The following is an 18,500-nucleotide window of genomic DNA, read 5'->3' on the forward strand; positions in this document are numbered from 1 at the left end:
TGTAAGCTGTCATATACACATGCACACATTCTTACCTTCTGCTGCTGCCTCCTGCATTACACCCATGCTGGCTGTGTGGGAGGAAGGGGCGGGGCCAAACTGCCGGCAGAGAGCTGTGCTCACACAGCAGGGGACTGACTGGGAGACGATCCTCCCAAGCTACAAGCAGTAGTGGCTGGTCCCGGGAGAGGGGCCACTGTAGGCATACAGCATCCCAGGTAGGACAGGGGTTTCTGGGGACTAGGAAACCCCCCCCCCCCCCCCCCCTGGGTGCACCCCTGAGTTTGCTATCAGGCACTGCAAGCCGTATACTACTTCAGCTGAAAACTGATCATCTCACAGACTGTAAATAACCAAATACAAATGGGACTTTTGCTTTTTAGTACTATTTTTTTTGATGGACCTAGTCACAAACCATTGGGAGCCAAAAAGTACAGGGGGATTTGGGAATAAAAGAGGAACTCTCCATAAAAAAGGCAAATGTTTGGGGATATGCCATTAAAAATATCTGCTGTACAATTTTATAGATACCTCACTCCAAATCTTGCTACAGTTTGCAGTTAGGTTAACTCCAGAGCATAAACTATAGGTGGCAGACAGAAATCATGTGACAAATATGCAAGTGCTTTTTATAAATGATTGCATAGAATGCGTTAAGGTCACAAGCACAATATAGTAAATGAGTTTTAGATTGGAGCCACTGTCCTGGCTAATCACTTAATAAATTGCCACTTAAATTACTTTCTAATCATTGTGATAAAAAATTATAATTAACATGAGCAATATGCAATGTCTCATAAATAGACCCTTCAGCATGTTAACATACAAATCCCCTCACACTATAATTGAGGAGTCTGGGAGACTGTCAAACTCGTGGGAGAGTAAGGCAACCTCCCGCATCCTGCCCTCTTCATTAGTGAAGTGGGTGAGCTAGGTTTGGAGAAGCTAGAGTACATAAGACAAGAAAACTTCATATAAACTGTATACTTTGGCCCTGAGTTATTAAGGAAAGTAAGGCAAAAAAAAGGAGCACCTATTGTCAACAGGAGCTGTCTTAGTGGTAGGTCTAACCAACCCATCCCCTACCATACTTCCGACTCTCTGTGTAACTATCCATTGTTTGTTATTTGCGTGAACGTCTAACTATTTTAGAGTAGATCAATAACAACAAGGCTGCATATTTACTAAACTGCTGGTTTAAAAAAGTGGAGATGTTGCCTATAGCAACCAATCAGATCCTAGCTGTCATTTATTTAGTGCATTCTACAAAATGACAGCTAGAATCTGATTGGTTGCTATAAGCAACATCTGCACTTTTTCAAACCCGCAGTTTAGTAAATATACCCCAAGGTGTGGACTGGTCTTCAGTAATGAAGCAATTCTTTCAAGGGTGCTAGTCAAGGGACGAAGCAGCAGATAATAAAGGGAAATATAGTTGTAACAATGTTACATGTGCTTTTCATACAGTTTACCCATAGGTTTTTAGAAATTACTTAAAAAAATAAACTGTGATTAAAGCAATAACAAAATATATATGACAACTAAAGAAATAAATAAAATAAACACAATGAAAATTAGATATTTTTGAGTGTTTAGCACGTAAGAGAGTAGATTTATTTTAGACATAATGGCATGATTCTGTACCTCTCAAAGCAACATGGATTGGTAGGATTGCATTGAAAATAATCCTCAAATGGTAGTGTGTGCAAAGTTACAGATAGAGGACTGATTTATCTAGAGTAATTATGCTCCATCGGCATAGATTCTAAAATAAATATAAGATGTTCACAATTGGTTTCCTGTCAGTTACACATTTTGGAGGCAGCCATTTTGTTAATGACATCACTAAGCATCACTGGACATGTGGAAAGAAGTGATCTGATAGGCTGCATCAAGACTAGTGCAGCCCACAACATAGCTGCTTCTACTCAGTGACAGGTGCACCAATTCAGAATCAGCTTATTGTCAGGATAATGAAGAGAATCCTATATTCTAATGAGAAAACTGTTCCATAAGGAACAATCTTGCAAACTTTTACATCTTATGTATTACTTGAAAAAAAATTCAATACCCATATTTTATAATGACAAGTTTTCTCTTTGGTAGTGATTTACTGATATTTAAGGGAACTTGGGGGGTGGGGGGGGCATAAAATATAGCTCCTCTGCCATTTGTTATGTCTGACAGAACAGTGAAAAATTAGGATGGGGAGCTTTGTGCTCAGGCTTGCTTTGAAATCCCTCTCGATCAGTGTCTCCTAAATAAATACATTTATCTTACTCTACAATTATTTATCTGGCAACTGAAGTGTGTGTGGCTTAAACAAATCATGGCCATATTTTTAAGTAAATTACAGTTTCTTTTTTACTGCACACGAAAAGAAACTTTGGAGAGTGCGCAAGACAGACAGAGCCAGCGAGACAGAGAGAGGGCGAGAGAGACATATGAATTGCAGTAAAATAATAATTTTAGGTGAAATGTTTTATTTCTGTACACAGTATTGAAAACAGCCATGACTGCCAAGAATGGTAACTGCTTCTATCTATGTCTATATGCATAGATATAGCATTTTATCTGCAGTCATAACTGAATATTGTCCTTTCCTGATTTCCACTACTCATATTGGACCACTTTATAAAGTTTTTTCTCCACAGAATTTATTACTTAGTTTTATGCATCAGGCAGCTAGCTATATTTGGGTACTATATTTTCTTCAACTATATATTTTCAATATTATTTTTTTTATACAGCACAATAAAATGTGCAGCTCTGTACGACACACTGTACAATACACAGGTAAAATCTGGTTATTACAAGACCAGCTTCTCACAGTGGCCCGAACAAATCCAAAACAACCGGCTACAGCCTTGATTTCTTATTATTCCCCAAATTAGCTTAATAAACTGTTGAAGATTATGTAGTGAATTATCTTTACTATAGATCACAGACTTGCTCAACCACTGCTACAGAGTAACTGCAATACGCGGCTTGTAATATAAGGACACCTGCAGACAGATATTTTCTGGGTCACAATGAAGTTACATTAGGATTCAAAGTGTCTACAAATAGACGCTGTGATAGTGAAGGGCAATTACACAGCAGTAAAGTTGTAATTGACAAAAAAGTAAATGTCATTTTCTAAAATGGGGCATGATGTTGTTGTATGTGAGTCTGGTAGGGGGTACGGAGTACACATACCATTGTTTTCTAGGCACAACCATTTAAACAATGGATCATCTCCTTCTAGACAAAAAAAAACACGAAGACAATTTATCACATCTGAGCTTTCTAAACAGGTAAGTAAAAGAGCAATCTATATGGGTCAAGCGTTTCTTTTCTACAGTGCAATTCTATTTACGTGTGGCAGCAGGAGCTCAGTTATACAGCTGGTGCTTGCACATGACCAACACGTTTTTCACTACAATGAATGTGATGGGGCATTTAACAAAAGGGATAATAAATAAATATTCAAGAATGCAAATTCTTTCCTTGCCTCATTATAGTGTACTATAAAATATTTCCCAATATACTGGTGTGAATGACAAATATTCTCTGTACAGCGCTGAGGAATTGGTGGCGCTATATAAATAATGATGATGATGATGATGCAGTAGTTATTTCTATCCACACATTCACATAGCTATATGCAAGCAGCTACCCTGTGCACTGCTTGTATGCTCTACTTACCTGCACACAGCAAGTCCCTGGCAAACCAGAGCCTCATTCATACAGCTTACGGTGCGCACGTAACTTGGCGCTTACACTGACTACAGTGTTCAGGCAAACTGAGCATGAAAGAACCGGTTTGGAGGGGGTTAAAAAAAAGGCAGCACAAAGCAGTCATGTGACAAGTAAGCACATCATGGCGGACACCCTAAATAACTAAAGGGATCATAAGACACAGGGTGGATACAACTTTAAGTTACAAGATTATCCAGATCTATACTCTCAATAAGATAGGGGGCAATTTAAAGAAAGAGGCACTAGTAAACTTGGGTGTAAAAGAGGTAACTTGGAAGGTATGAAGGGGGTATGTTCATGGTTCCAAAACTCTGCACAATGTTTCTGGGAGCATGACCAGCCCCAACTTAATCTTAGATTTAGTAATGAGGTGAACAGACACAGTCCCAGTGGTTCTATGTGGAGCTGTGTGTATAGATGCTGAGGTGGTTATGAGCATGAGGAATTCCTTCATATAGGATCTTCTCTGGGTAATTAAGATGCAGTGCAGTGCATAATGAGGGGAATTGCTCCTAATTTACTAGTACACAACAGAGATAAGAAAACCCAATATTTATCAATAGTCACCAGAATTCAGGTGTTACATTTAAGTGTGGGGGTTAATTAGAAATCACAAATATTTATGGTGTCTGTTACTTACCCTAGAATAGAAACCTCCCACACACTACACTATGGGATACAATATTGGTTATATCGGATATCTATATTGGGTGATATAGATATGTAAAGGTGTAATGTACATTTTCCTTTCTCCCTCTACAGTCCGATGACTAGGGGTGTTTATAAACACTGGTGATGTACCCATAGATACCAATACAATTTCAAGTGTCATTTTTCTAAATGAAGAAACACGACATTGAACCCAAACCCAGAATTCTCACAACTTTAACATTCAGAATTGTAGGACCAAGCAAATCATTGCAGACACGTATGATCCACATATTTCCCTGGGAGTCCTATAATATGGGTATAAAATGTTCAACTGATTGTAGGCAGACATACAATTGTGTTTGCTTCTAAAATAACCTAATTAATAAGAATTAAATCAGATTATTATTATTATTATTATTATTATTATCTTTAATTTATAAGGCGCCACAAAGGGTCCGCAGCGCCGTACATGGCATACAGAAAGCATATTACACATCTTGATTTACTTTTTGAATGCTTATATCATCCTAGTGTAAAAAGATGGCTGTATTGACCTGGCTTGGTGCCCATGGTAAGAAACTGTCTATGTATCTCTGGCACATCTCCTCAGATCGCTTTCATCCATCACATTTTACACCAACAGTTCCAACTTTAAGGACATGAAAGGGGTGGGATTTGGTGGATCTGGAAGGGGCATGCCCGAATTTATCCCAACTTTTCTATTGCCAAATGTTATCAGGTATGCAAACAGGATCTCAGCAGTTTGCCATAAAAATGACCTGGTTAGCTGTCCTATGACCAGATCCTACACCCCATCACCTGGACATATAGGCATATTGATAAACAGAATAATCGGTTTTCTGGAGATGACCACTGTGATGATTACAGCAAGCACCGCTGACACAAATATATACCCATGATAACCGGGTTGCCCTATGTCTAAAATAAGGAGATTTTATTTCTTTATATATACTTACATTTCGGGTTACAGTCATTTTGATGAAGGGGTTAAGCTATTTCCTCAGTGGAAAAAAAAACATCAGTTTCAAGGCTAAAATTGAAGTCGGCAGGTTCCTTCTCCTAATTGCTTAATAACAATTTAAAAAATAGCCATAACAGCAGCTCTACTGCAAAGAGACCAAACATTACCATTAATTGAGTCTTAAAAGCAGCAATGGAATGGCTAGGCAGCTGCATTCCTAATGAGGAGGCGAATCTGTCCCTATCAATCAACACACAGGACTAACAAACACAACTGTTTAGAGGGTAAGTAAAATACATGGTTATGTTTTTAGAGATTGGGACTATGTTCAATAGTGTGAAAAAAATAGGGATCATCCCGAGAGCTTCCAGCGAAATGATTTACCTCTCTTTAGATGATTGCTTCATATTTAAAGAGCAATAAAAGGCAGTATAAACTTGTCTATAATATACTTGTTCTGTTATTACTTACAATAAACTTTGACTGCTTATGTGGGATTGAAAAGAAAATTACCAACAAATCAACGGCAATGAGCTATGACACCCAAATGCATCATACTAAAGTCTTAAAGGTCTACTTATTAAAGGGTGAAAAGTCTTATCTCCAGCGGCAACAGTTGTTTTCCAGGGATATAGGTCTTTGCCCTATAGTTTAAGGTGTCACCATAACACTACTATTGCTGACTGCAGCAAGGGGCTGGCTGGGCTGGGGGGGGCAGATCCCATACTGGGCTACCTTGGGCTGGGTCACTGGGCTGCCGAGTTGAGTCTTGCACCCTGGGCTAACATTTGCCAGCCCTCCCCTGACTGTAGCCCCAGTCAGTGGTAAGATTTGTATGGACGTGCCGGCAACATCTGCCCAATGCAAGATCCAAGTTGCTTCTGCCAAGCATGGGGAGACCTATTTAAAAAGGATTGTAGCTGTACAAGTACCCCAGCATCCTCCTTCTGTTCTCAGGACGGCGCTAACAGAAGAAAATAACTGAAAAAATGCTTTTTCCTTTGAGTAACACATGTTGTCACTAGGGGTAGGTTTAACATTATATTTTGTGTATGTTTAATCTGTTTTTTTGTTTGTTTTCTTTTTTATTGTTCTTTAGAACCGAAAGTCAAATCTGGCCTCTGAGCCCCAGTGTGTATACATGAACTGGATCGCAGGGTCACACGTGTGCAAATCCCCTGAGACTGGCCGGGCAAAGGGGCAAGTTAACCCTTATCGGTCTGAACCAGTATAGCTGAAGCAGCTGACAGATTTCAACAAATTTCACTGAGACCCTTTAATTTTAATTTAAGTACATAACATAATCTTAGAACACACTGCTGTAGCATACAATTTAAAAGTGAGTCACCGTTTTATCATTAATTTCTAAATTCATCAACTAGAATATTTGTTTTGTATCTTTAAGGGAAAAAAATAAATCAAAATATGTCTGTACAGTCTATTAAGCCTACAGACAACGCAAACTAAACAGCAGAGCTTCAACATATTACACAGCAAACCAGACATATTGATTAGGTTACTGGCCGGCAGAGGCACCTAATGTGTGCTCACACTGCCAGAGAGCAGGGTTACCAAGAAACTTATCATGGTCATTGTCTTATTGGGAAAACAATGCAAACGTCACTGGACAGTACACACGGAAAATCTGTCTGGAAGATATTTATACAGTGTAAATATCATAGAGTCATGTAACCTATGCTGGGTAAACAGAATAAGTGTGGAGTGGGCAGGGATTTATGATACTATAAAAATCCCAGCTCCTGTATAACTTCTGCAGTATCACTGTCTATACTTTGATGAACATGAGGACAGATATATAAATATATATATATATATATATATATATATATATATATATATATATATATATATATATATATATATATATATACATACCCATACATACACACATTGTATGTACACACACATATATACAAACAAATACATCATTGTGAAACCTTTTACAGGTAAGATAAACACATACAAACAGTTTTTTTATAGCCTGTAGTGTGCCCCAATCTCCAACACATGTATTTGTCTATGTAAAATGTATGATTACTAATATCACAACTTTATTTATTGTTCATGTAGTATTCAATGTTTTTAGGCCTGCACACAATGTTATGTATATACATAGCAAACCTATGTTTAGTCTGCAGTGACTGTGTGCTTACTGCATGTTCAATAAAGATAATGTTTTAAACTGATTAGTAGTGTCTGACATGGACCTAATCACAAATCTAAATAGCCCAGTTTAAGTATGCCGGCCTTTAACTATTTTCGTAAACAAAGATTCACTTAATTAACAAGACGTATTACCCCCCTGCCATCACCGGAATCGAAACTTTTAAGAGCTTAAAACAGCTGTCTTCTCAGCTACCGGCCTTATTTTTCTAAGTGATGAGTAAAATTAAACAAGTGTTTAATAATTACATGAGATTAACAATGTGAGCTTTGTTAAACACAACCTCTCCGTTTTATTTAAAGTTAGCCAACTAGAAAGGGTTTCAGGCTACAATTTCAAGCTCCCTTGATAACTGCTAAAAACAGTCTAGAAATAACCCATTTGGTGCTCAAGGGGAAAGTAAATATACTACATAACAATAAAACAACAACACACCTATCACACCAAACGATATGAATGTCAGCATGCTCTGTCACAGGGCAAGATATGAGGCAGGGTATCGTTTTGCCTTAGAAACCACCTTCAAAGTCAGCATAATAAATCATATCAAAGTGAATCACACCTAAAATATTGCTAATAATGACAACAATAGACACAAATAAAGAAAAAAAGCCTTTTTATCTAGTGTAGTTATGAGAGCCAGGAAAAAAAAATAATGGTTAAAATCTATCTTCATCTATTCACTGAAAATAAAGTAATAACCATCATATTAAACTATCTGAAAGCAGCTATTGAAGCACTATGCAACACTCATAAGTCATAATAAGGTGTTTAGTTTAAATGTATTTCATACAAACCACTCTCTAAAAATAAAAAAAAGTCTGAAAAGTGTAAATACCATGAAGAGGTACAAATCCATAAGTAGAGACAGTCTCCATTCCCTCACCTACAGAAACAAAACCTTCTCAAATCTGTCCAAATCCGTCAAGTAAACAATATCTCCACTCTCGGTGAGACCACTATGAGGCTTCCACCGGTACCACGGCTGGAATCCTCGGACTTATACTGAGTTAGGCTGGGTGGAGCTCTGCGACTGGCCATGTGTCTGCTGGGGAGAAAATACTGGGATTTTGGTTATATCTACGACCTATTAATAACACTGGCACCAAGTCTTATTTTACTGGTCAGTTGCCAACATTAATTACATGACAGCTTTTAGTTGTTTCCATTGCTGCAAGGGTATGTGAATCCTTAAATTATTTTTTACATTTTAAGGGTAGGTACATTTCACCCTATAAATATGATAACTGGATGGTTAGTGGTTCAGTATTTACACATATATAAGTTATAGGTGCTTGTTAGGAAAAGATTCGACAAGAACGGCATTAAAATCACTGTGTCCCTTCATTACATGGCATCAGCTCTGGTCTGTATTGTAAACAATAACAAAGTGGTCAATTATTGCACATGTTATTTTGTCTGGTCTGATATGCAATAGCTCAGTTTCATTTTAACATTACAAGCATGGTATTGTGGCAGACTATGCAGAAAGCAGTGTTTAACAGATCAAACTTCCATTTGTAGCAGACACCAACGTATGAAAAGAACAATGCTACTGAGATGTGATTATGGTCTATGAAATTAAGACAAGAGATGCGTTCCCTAAAGCTAGTTTTAAGGGAACTCTGCATTCTCTTATAGTTCCGGCTCTCACATTACGAGACGTAGCTGTAGGCTGTAGAAACACATTTATCAGTCAGTGTGATGGATAAAGTATAGTAAATAATTGAGACAGACATTTCAAAACATCAGGGGATGAAATTATTAAAGTACTGTAACAGGAGTGGAATCTAGCTACCGTCAAATCTGTCATTTCACAATGTTTCTTGTAATAAAACAAATTAAACATATACACACACAGTTAAACTTCTGACACTCATAAAGGGGCTTATTTAATAACAAGGCAACCAGCCATATGTTCTAAATATAACGTGATTAGTTACAGCATATTGTGGCACAAGGCTGGTCACTACCATCACACTCACTCGCTGTCCCGGAAATAATTTCATCTGCATTAAGGTCTTATCTGTATATTTGTTTATTCATAATGTCTGGTCGTTGCATTCTGTCCCTCATGTAATATGTTATGGATCGCTGCCTTCTGTATATGTCATGTATGGCGATGCGGAGCTTTGTGGCGCCTCATTAATAAATAGTATAATAACATAAGATAATAATAATAATAGTAATAATGATGGTATTATATAAGCCCCATCATTCTAGAATTCACACTAGAATAAAATAGTCAATGTGACTGGACTCCTATAGTTGCTTGTTGCCGGATTTAACTCTCAAAATAAAGTGTGAATTGAGTAAACTTGTAAAATGATGGCAGCCTTAGAATTTACAATAGTACAGCAGTAATAATATATTCCTTAAGCACAGTAGTGTCCTATTTATCCCTTTTTTTACGCAGTGCATAATAACTGTTTTGCAGATGGTACTTTTGTTGTGCTACTTTTATAGCTCGAGGAACCATTTAACAGCTCTGGGCTTTGCTCCTGGGACATATGACCTTTCACAGGCTGAAAGACAGTGCAGAGCAGGATGAGCAAGAGATCTGGGGATGGAAGTGAGAAGATAAAAAATAAACATAGGATGATAATTTGTTACTAGACTGGAATGTATCCTATATTAGTCTGATATGTTTCCTATCAGATTGTCTGTATCTGCCTTGACTGAATTACTTCCCCAGACTGTGAAATGGGGCTTCAGACAGTGAGTACAATTCCACCTAGATAGCCTGATTTAATTTCCACTTACAATGGATCTGCCAGCATAACGTAACATTTCTTACTTCAAAGTACATCTATCTGTGTGGCTCTCCAGGCTGACGTCCTGAGATTGCCCTGTTGAGACTTGTAGTACCACAGCAGGCTGCCTATCTCTGACCCATTCGTGATTCCAACTAATTATTGTAGAAATATCTATAACTTCCAGGGGCAAACGCAGGATTTGTAGAGGGGGGTTTCCACACCCCGCCGCCAGTGGGCGTGACCAGCATGCATGGGGGCGTGGCTATAATTTTAGACAGTGCTTGGCTGTTCTCCAACTCTTCCTATCCTCATAATATACATGGGCAATGCTGCAAGCACAACTGTTAGGTGTACAGTTTTTAACAATGTAACTTGAGGCCACTCAGGTAACACATTTATTTGACCTTTTTGTAACCACAGTTGATGAAAGTTCTTGAGACTGGCAGAGTGGACGGGTCTAGCTGGACGTCACTGCTGTGAGCTTGGTGCAGTCCCCTACAGATCTCCTCTTGCAGAGTGTGAGTGTCACATCAGACAAGAGCTACATGGCCTTGCCCACAATAAGCCCTGGTCATCAGGATGTTACATCAAGATTCAGCTGTCAGACATGTGTTTATTTTTCCTGCTCCACGGTTCAGACAACACATTTTTGTATATACTGGAACATCACCTGTGCCTAAATCATCCATGCAAATCAAGCCTAACGCAATAAAAGCACATTTGTTTTAAACGTTTTACATACTAACTACTATGTGTAAGGAAGCTGACAATGTATCCATAGCTTTAGGTAAACAGTGCAGCTTCCATATCCAGAAGTATCTCTATATAGCCCTTAAAGTTAGCAGATCTATACCAATGTTAGAAAACAACTTTCTTACTCTGTTCTTCCTTTCCTGCTATCTAATGCTTGAAAAAGATTGATGCATTCCGGGTTTGCAGCAGCTATAAATGGTTACATTTGTTTCCCAGAAAGTTTAAATATTGTTGAAATTTCAAATTAACTGATATATCCACCAAGCAAGTGGCTTAGACATAACCTTCAGTGGATTCCAAAAATAAAGATCATTACATGCATACTTATACAAAGTATAAAATACTATATACTGCCCAGGATCAGATAAAAAATTTTTTTTAAAAAAATATATAAATAATTTTATTATATACCATGGTGAAATGTTGTCTTGTCCACTCTTCCCTAGATCCAGACCTTTGTACTAATTGAGCAAATGAAGAGTGTCAATGAGAAAACAAAAGTTGTTTCGTGGGTCTCTCTGAGGAGTTGTTGAAAGTCACGGCCTCCTTCCTTTTCTCCGATTTTTTGGCATCTTTAACACACAGAGGAATGTGCTTTTACTGCATTAGCGAACGTCTGAGCCTGTTGTTTTTGGCTGATCCAAAACAAGAAAAAAAAAGTCTACTGGAAAAATATTCCACTTTTCATCCTACCAGCATTTTTGATTCAGTATTTGTAGAGAAAACCTAAAGACCTATATTATGGATAGTGTCAGCAAGATGAAGATCCAAGAAGATTCGAGTAATATGTTGACCATTTCCAAAATACAAAGTTTCAGGTTGGTTCTCAAGCAAAACGCATGAGTGATAGGACTTGGCTTGGGTGTAGGAGTTTAAAATATCTGTTTTCACTAAATAGAAGTATCCTCAACTTAAACCTAAATCTTGGGGAATAAGCACCCTGAAAGATAACTTCACATTACTAATTATCCTCAGCGACCCACGAACGTCTAATGTATATATATATATATATATATATATATATATATATATATATATATATATACACACACACACACACACATAATCATTTTAATGGCATATTATTATTACTATATTACTGCAAAAAGCTACACTTGTATGCAAACTATATATATATTTGTATATAGTATTCGTTGGGAATACAACCCCATCATAAAAACATCTCAAACAGATATTTACATAATATACATTTCAGTTATTATCTTTTTTTTGTCCTTGACAGGGAAATATTTACACTTTGCAGCACAAATGTATGAAAATAACATCTAGTGAATTTCTCTCTCTCAGTAGGTCTGAAAACAGGTTTCTATAATTCAGCCATGACCAGGATTAATCAAAATCCAAACACATCTTAATTGGCGAATCATCATGTGGTTTTCTCCAGATGAATTAGGCGTGAGCCACATTAGACATGAAATTGCTATTTGAAATCTGCACCCTTTGAAAACCAAAACAGAAAAAAAAGGCCACTTTCTGGGGGTGGGGAGGACAGAAAGTACTGAAAGGAAACTCACAATGAAATTATTGCTGATGTCTGTTTAATTACCATTAGTCACATGTGACATTTCTGCAAGCATGTTAAAATTCTGCCACATGTGCGCCAGAGAAAGCTGGAAGAATTAGCTGAAAATGATTAAGGAATCTATCAACGAGCCATGTGTTAAGGCCACTACCACTCAACTTGCTGCTTGTGAGTAGGAGGAATGACTGCTGAACAGATCAATCAATGCAGCTGGGGAATAAGAATGTTGACAAAAAAAGAAGTAATCACAAATATGGTGCACACATTTACTGCATTCTCTGTGTTTAATTACATATCAGGCATGTATTTTTAGATTATTTTTTTTTTCATGTATTTGTTTGCAGCTATGCCCACCAGAGGGGGCTAAATAGAATAATGGTTAAACTAGATGGGGATTTTTCTTTTACGATGAATAGAATTCATCTCCAAAGCATTGTCTGTTAATTGACAATCATGGAAAACAGATTTCTCCCCCTCCAAGAAGCATTGTACATAGACTTATTGCTCCTTTTCAAATGCATTTTTAGCAATGGCTGAGCGCAAGGCCATTCATGGGGTCACTTCAAGTTACCGGCAGTAGTGACAGGTGCGTAGCAACGATTCTCTAGTGGACCTTTTAAAAAGGAACAAATAGCTGCAACTCAGGATTTTAATCCATCCTACTGTATTAATTATCAAAAGGATCTCCGTATTGAGGCAGCCACTGCTCTCCCCTGCTCTGCTCCGTCTGAAAGGAGTCTATTCAAGGCAAAATGGAAACTTTTAAGTCACAAAATCGCTGCACGTTTCCATATAAAACAGCAGCGGAAGGAAAAAAGAATTGGCAGAGTTGTTAAGAGACGTGATAGAAATAAAAAAAAAAATACCTGACAGCTATAATCTGGTTAGAATTGTGTCTGGAGAGCTTAGATTGTTTTAATTATTATTTTTAATTCATACAATAATGAAACATTTTGTGTTATGAGGGTCAAAATCGAAAGACAAAGGATAAAGCACAATAGCTTGTGAAAAAAAATAGTAATATTTCTGAACTCTAATGTGAAATGTTAACGGTGATATCTGGAGAGAGTTCTGTAATGGGAAAGGATAAAGGAACAATACTTGGACTACTCTACAGTTCATCTGTAGAAGGTTGGTTATTTGCTTTGCTCACATATTTAAAGTGGCAGTCACAAGATCTTCTGATACACATATGGTAGTTGGTGGCAAGCTATCTATAATCCAAAATAAACATTACAACTTGGCTGCAAAGTGGCAGTTCTAAAATGGGTAAATTAAATATTTCACCTCTTCTTTACTCTGGTATGTATATTGCCGTGGACATATTGTCCAAGTGGACATACTATTTCGGCACAAATATTAAGCATGAAAGCTTCAGCTAGCTTTCCCAGAAACCACTTGTTCTTAAGATATAGTTAAGGAAGCCACTTCTAGGTCTAAATAAAGTCTGCACACTATAGTCTACATATCATCATCATCATCATTTATTTATATAGCGCCACTAATTCCGCAGCGCTGTACAGAGAACTCACTCACATCAGTCCCTGCCCCATTGGAGCTTACAGTCTAAATTCCCTAACATGCACACACACAGACAGAGAGAGGCACACAAAGACTAGGGTCAATTTGTTAGCAGCCAATTAACCTACCAGTATGGGGTTTTTTTTGGAGTGTGGGAGGAAACCGGAGCACCCGGAGGAAACCCACGCAAACACGGGGAGAACATACAAACTCCTCACAGATAAGGCCATGGTCAGGAATTGAACTCATGACCCCAGTGCTGTGAGGCAGAAGTGCTAACCACTACGCTAGCTTTCCCAGAAACCACTTGTTCTTAAGATATAGTTAAGGAAGCCACTTCTAGGTCTAAATAAAGTCTGCACACTATAGTCTACATATTCAAGAAATGTTCTCACCACTAAGGAAACCATGATACCTTAGTCGTCAATACATATCCTAAGCCTTGCAGGATCTGGAGGATTGAAGATGGTATCAGTGGATGGCCTTCCAAACACAACTACCGTCAACAACAGTTTGACATGAAAGCTGCATCTAGAACAAGGAGGTTATCGGAAAATGTGTTGATTCCAATAATGACCAAGAGGTAAACCTGTGACCCAACTGACTCAACTTCAACCTTGATTTTTATGGACTATAGCTGAACCACAGTGGTCAACATTCTACAACAGATAGACAGTTGTCAACAATGACTTTCCCAATCTATGTAAAAAGAGATATTGAATGGATGAGCCCAATTATGGCTAAAATGCCAGCTGCAAATCAGCACTATCTATGTACAAGAATAAACAAAAAGATACATTCAAATAAAAATCCATGAGAAACACTGTGCAACAAGTGTTATGATTGTAATGTCACTATTCATCAAGACACTGTCAGAATATGTCAACGTTTAGCTCAAAAGTACTTGAATTACAAGAAGCATGGCAGGTCTGGCAATTATTTCACTTTGGTTCCACCCAAATCAAGTTTTTATAGCATGAAGTATTTGATTTTGCAGCGTGATTAAGATCTGCTGCAGGAACCAACAAGCCCCATCAGTACTGTGAGCAGGCCTTAGTTAGAGCAAATGAATTAACCCAAGAAAAAGTTCCATTTGCCCCCATGTACTGCAGGGGAGAGGCTGCAAGATATTGGCAGCTAATGCACTTTAGGATCCCCTTAGCAATGAATGTGTTATAGATTACTTGCTCTCACATGAGTCAGTGTAATATAGAGTAAAATAAATCACTGGATACATCAGGTCGCACCTCATCAGGCACCCCTGTACAGAATATCAGATGTTCACAGGTATTTTAATCATATGCTGTTTTTCCTCTGTTTAATACTGAATCCCCATAAGGAATGCTAGCCTCCAAATGAACAGTCTTTCAAGACCTACCGGAATACAAACAAACAAGTCATATACATCGTAATTTATTCTCTAAATCTGCACCGTCTCGGTGACACATCCATCAATTTCACTCTCCGGAAGCACAGAACACAAAGTTTCACATGTCCAGGAAATTCTGGGGGGTACAGGACAGTCACCCCAACAAATAAACACCTCCTTATTTCGTACAATGTGCTACGCTTTTTATAGGCAATTAGTGCAGGTGCTAACTCTTTCACTGCCAGAAGCCCGTCAGGAGAGTCTTCTTGGAAGACGCACACAAACACAAACCACCGCCGTGCATTATTAAAGAGAAACAACATTAGAACCTGCCAGTAAAATATATAACTCTGTTCCTCCTATTAACACACAGCAGCCATGGTATAAAAGGTTTCTACCTAGAGTAAGTGCTTTAATCGGCTCGTTTCGCATAGGCTCATCAGTTGGTTGTTCGTAAACCGCGTCAGAGCTGAATATGAGAAATCTATAATCCCAAATGAATAAATAAAATAAACTTTCCCAAACGGTAATGCTGGCGAATTTATTTCTGCTTGTTGTCCTTCACTTGGAACCCTATTGTTCACAAGATACACATGGAGAGAATCACTTTAGCTTTGTCTGCAGGAATCATACCAGTGCATTCAAACTGGAATTTCAAATGCCTGCATAGGTTTTTTTTTTCCTCTCTAAAAGCCATGTCCAGAGGGGGAAATGCAGAGTTAATAAAGAGCAGATGAAAGGGGAACATAAATACCATCACTCCGAATTAAATTCAATAACCTGTGACGCTTGAAACCCAGCTTTGCATAGTTTAACCAAATAATAGAAAAAGAAACAAGTGGGAAGAGAAATATATTCAACATGCTGTCTAAGGTCTAAGAGTACAGTCTGACAAGTAGATCTCTGGCGATGTCTATTTAAATATATCCTACATGCACTATAGATGGGAAATGTAATATCTCTGTGTTAGAATAGATGCTAATATATGGCATGGGTAGAGTGTGTATTTTTTAAATCAGACAGACAACATAATGTTGATTCAACTCTAGCTATATTTAGATACACCTTATCACACTAAATGAAATAATTGTCAAACACAACTCTCTGGCTGTCATCAGTAACAATTTTAAAGTTTAGAGAACAAAAGGTTTATTTTAAGAAAGAAAACCTTGGCTCGCACTACGGCAGACGGGAATCTGCTTTCAATTACAGAAAGTATTTCCACTCCACTGCGATGGGATCAAATCTTCAACTGCACAATCTCAGGGCAATGCATCTGATTATATTAAAGCCTTGAAGAACCTTAAATTACTCTCTGCCACAGCCGTATTCTGCACATACTGTCAATTAGACACACACTCCAACAAACCAGCGTTGGGCATGTGCAAACAATAAGCACTATTTATTCCCCCAGCTCTGCCATAGCAATCCTTTATCCTGCTACATTACTACTGCTTGCCCTTGTGCATTAACAAGTCATTTCTCTGATCCATCTGAGACACAGCTATGGTGATATGGAGCTGTGTTCCATGGTATATATAGGATAGTGAGAAGTGGCTCACTACATAGAGTGGGACGACTGCAGTACAGTTGTAGCCCAGCTTGGATTAGAATGATAAGGCATGATCTGGAGGACCTGGCTCATCTATGTACTACACACTATAGACTTAGCAATAGGCATCCTACAACAAAGGGATGAGGGCTTTATAGGACAGTGAGGGTGTGGAATTAAAAACCACACCATGCCCACTCTCTGCTTCAAGCACATCCAGGTGATCCAGAACAATTCAAAGACATATGAAATAAACACGCCAAAAAGTCTAAAGTCTTTTACCTCTCTCTGAGTCTTCTCTTGGATTCCTCAAGGGTTAAAAAGCAACCTCATTTCAGATGCTAATGGTGCTTGTGTAGAGATTCTAGCACACAGAGCCTCCTCCCATTCCAAGAGCAGCACACCAAGGTACAGTGCGGGGAGGATGGAGATGCACACTTCTCGTGGAGCGCTGCTGTGCCAGTGGTTCTGGGATTGGGGGGCACCTTCCCTGTTGCTGATCCTGCTTGCCTGTGTGTGTGTGTGTGCCTGTGTGAGTGGCAGAGCTCAGCCTGTGCAAGTTGAACCAGTCTATAATGTATCACGTTACAGAGTCTGGCTTTCTCTTCAAGCACCAAGCAGCAATCAGACATGATAGGCTGAGACTCCTCTGTTTACACCCAGGCAGGAGGAGGGGGCAGAGCTTGGCTTCTTTTAACTCTTACTAGCACAATACCTCTCCTCTGTACCTAGGCTACCGGTGTCCACCTGTCAAAAGTGACACCTAGCGGGAATAATCCTCCAGCTATCAAGGAGTTGAACAAGAATAGTTTAATTTACCTTAATATGTTGATATAATTGATCATTAACAATTGGTAAATTAAATACATTTCTCTTACATGTTCTACATTCTCCTCCTCTTATGTCAGAAAATAAATGTGGGTTCACCCTACTTACCTCCCTTGTCTTATATATACTCTTTACTTATGTTGTTACAATAGGATATATCTGCATTGCAATATTATCCCCACGTCATGTCCCTATACGCACGTTAGATGATGGTTGAATGGACATTGGTTGGAAGATAAGGCACATAATAGTCTCTCCTCACACTGTGCCTGGAGGTTATCCTGACTGTACACAGCTAAATCTACCTAATTGTCTCAACTTGTAATTATCACACTTGTCATCAACAGGGATAGTTCTCATAGAAAAGTAAAAGAGCCGAAATTCAAGTTGCTTCAATGTCAGAGAATGTTTCGTAAGACACAGAAAGTCTGGATACTTTGAAACTACAGGAAAAGAAACTGTCTCCAACTCTATACATAACAGACCAATTAAATCAAAGCATATTTACTTCCTTACTTAATCTATAGATTTTCTTAGAAAGAAACAGTAGTGGAAATGGAAAAAGACAGGACTGTAGTTGTGTAATTGTTTCTTAAAGTTTCATTATCCTCTAGTAAAC

General features: G+C 38.2%; 1 protein-coding gene across 14 annotated transcripts in view; it reads right to left on the reverse strand.

Moving 5' to 3' along the window:
• TENM3 (teneurin transmembrane protein 3) overlaps positions 1 to 18,500 on the reverse strand; it is a 763,547-nt gene that overhangs the window by 339,672 nt on the left and 405,375 nt on the right. For 2 of the 14 annotated variants that reach the window (XM_075197403.1, XM_075197394.1), the window contains exon 1: positions 17,336 to 17,679. The exons of the other annotated variants lie outside the window; for them this stretch is intronic. The gene's annotated coding sequence lies outside the window, so the exon portion shown is untranslated. Of the gene's footprint in view, positions 1 to 17,335; positions 17,680 to 18,500 lie in introns of those variants that run through there. 14 annotated transcript variants of the gene reach the window in all.

This window comes from Mixophyes fleayi, chromosome 1 (genome assembly GCF_038048845.1).
Source record: "Mixophyes fleayi isolate aMixFle1 chromosome 1, aMixFle1.hap1, whole genome shotgun sequence".
Lineage (NCBI taxonomy): Eukaryota > Metazoa > Chordata > Amphibia > Anura > Limnodynastidae > Mixophyes > Mixophyes fleayi.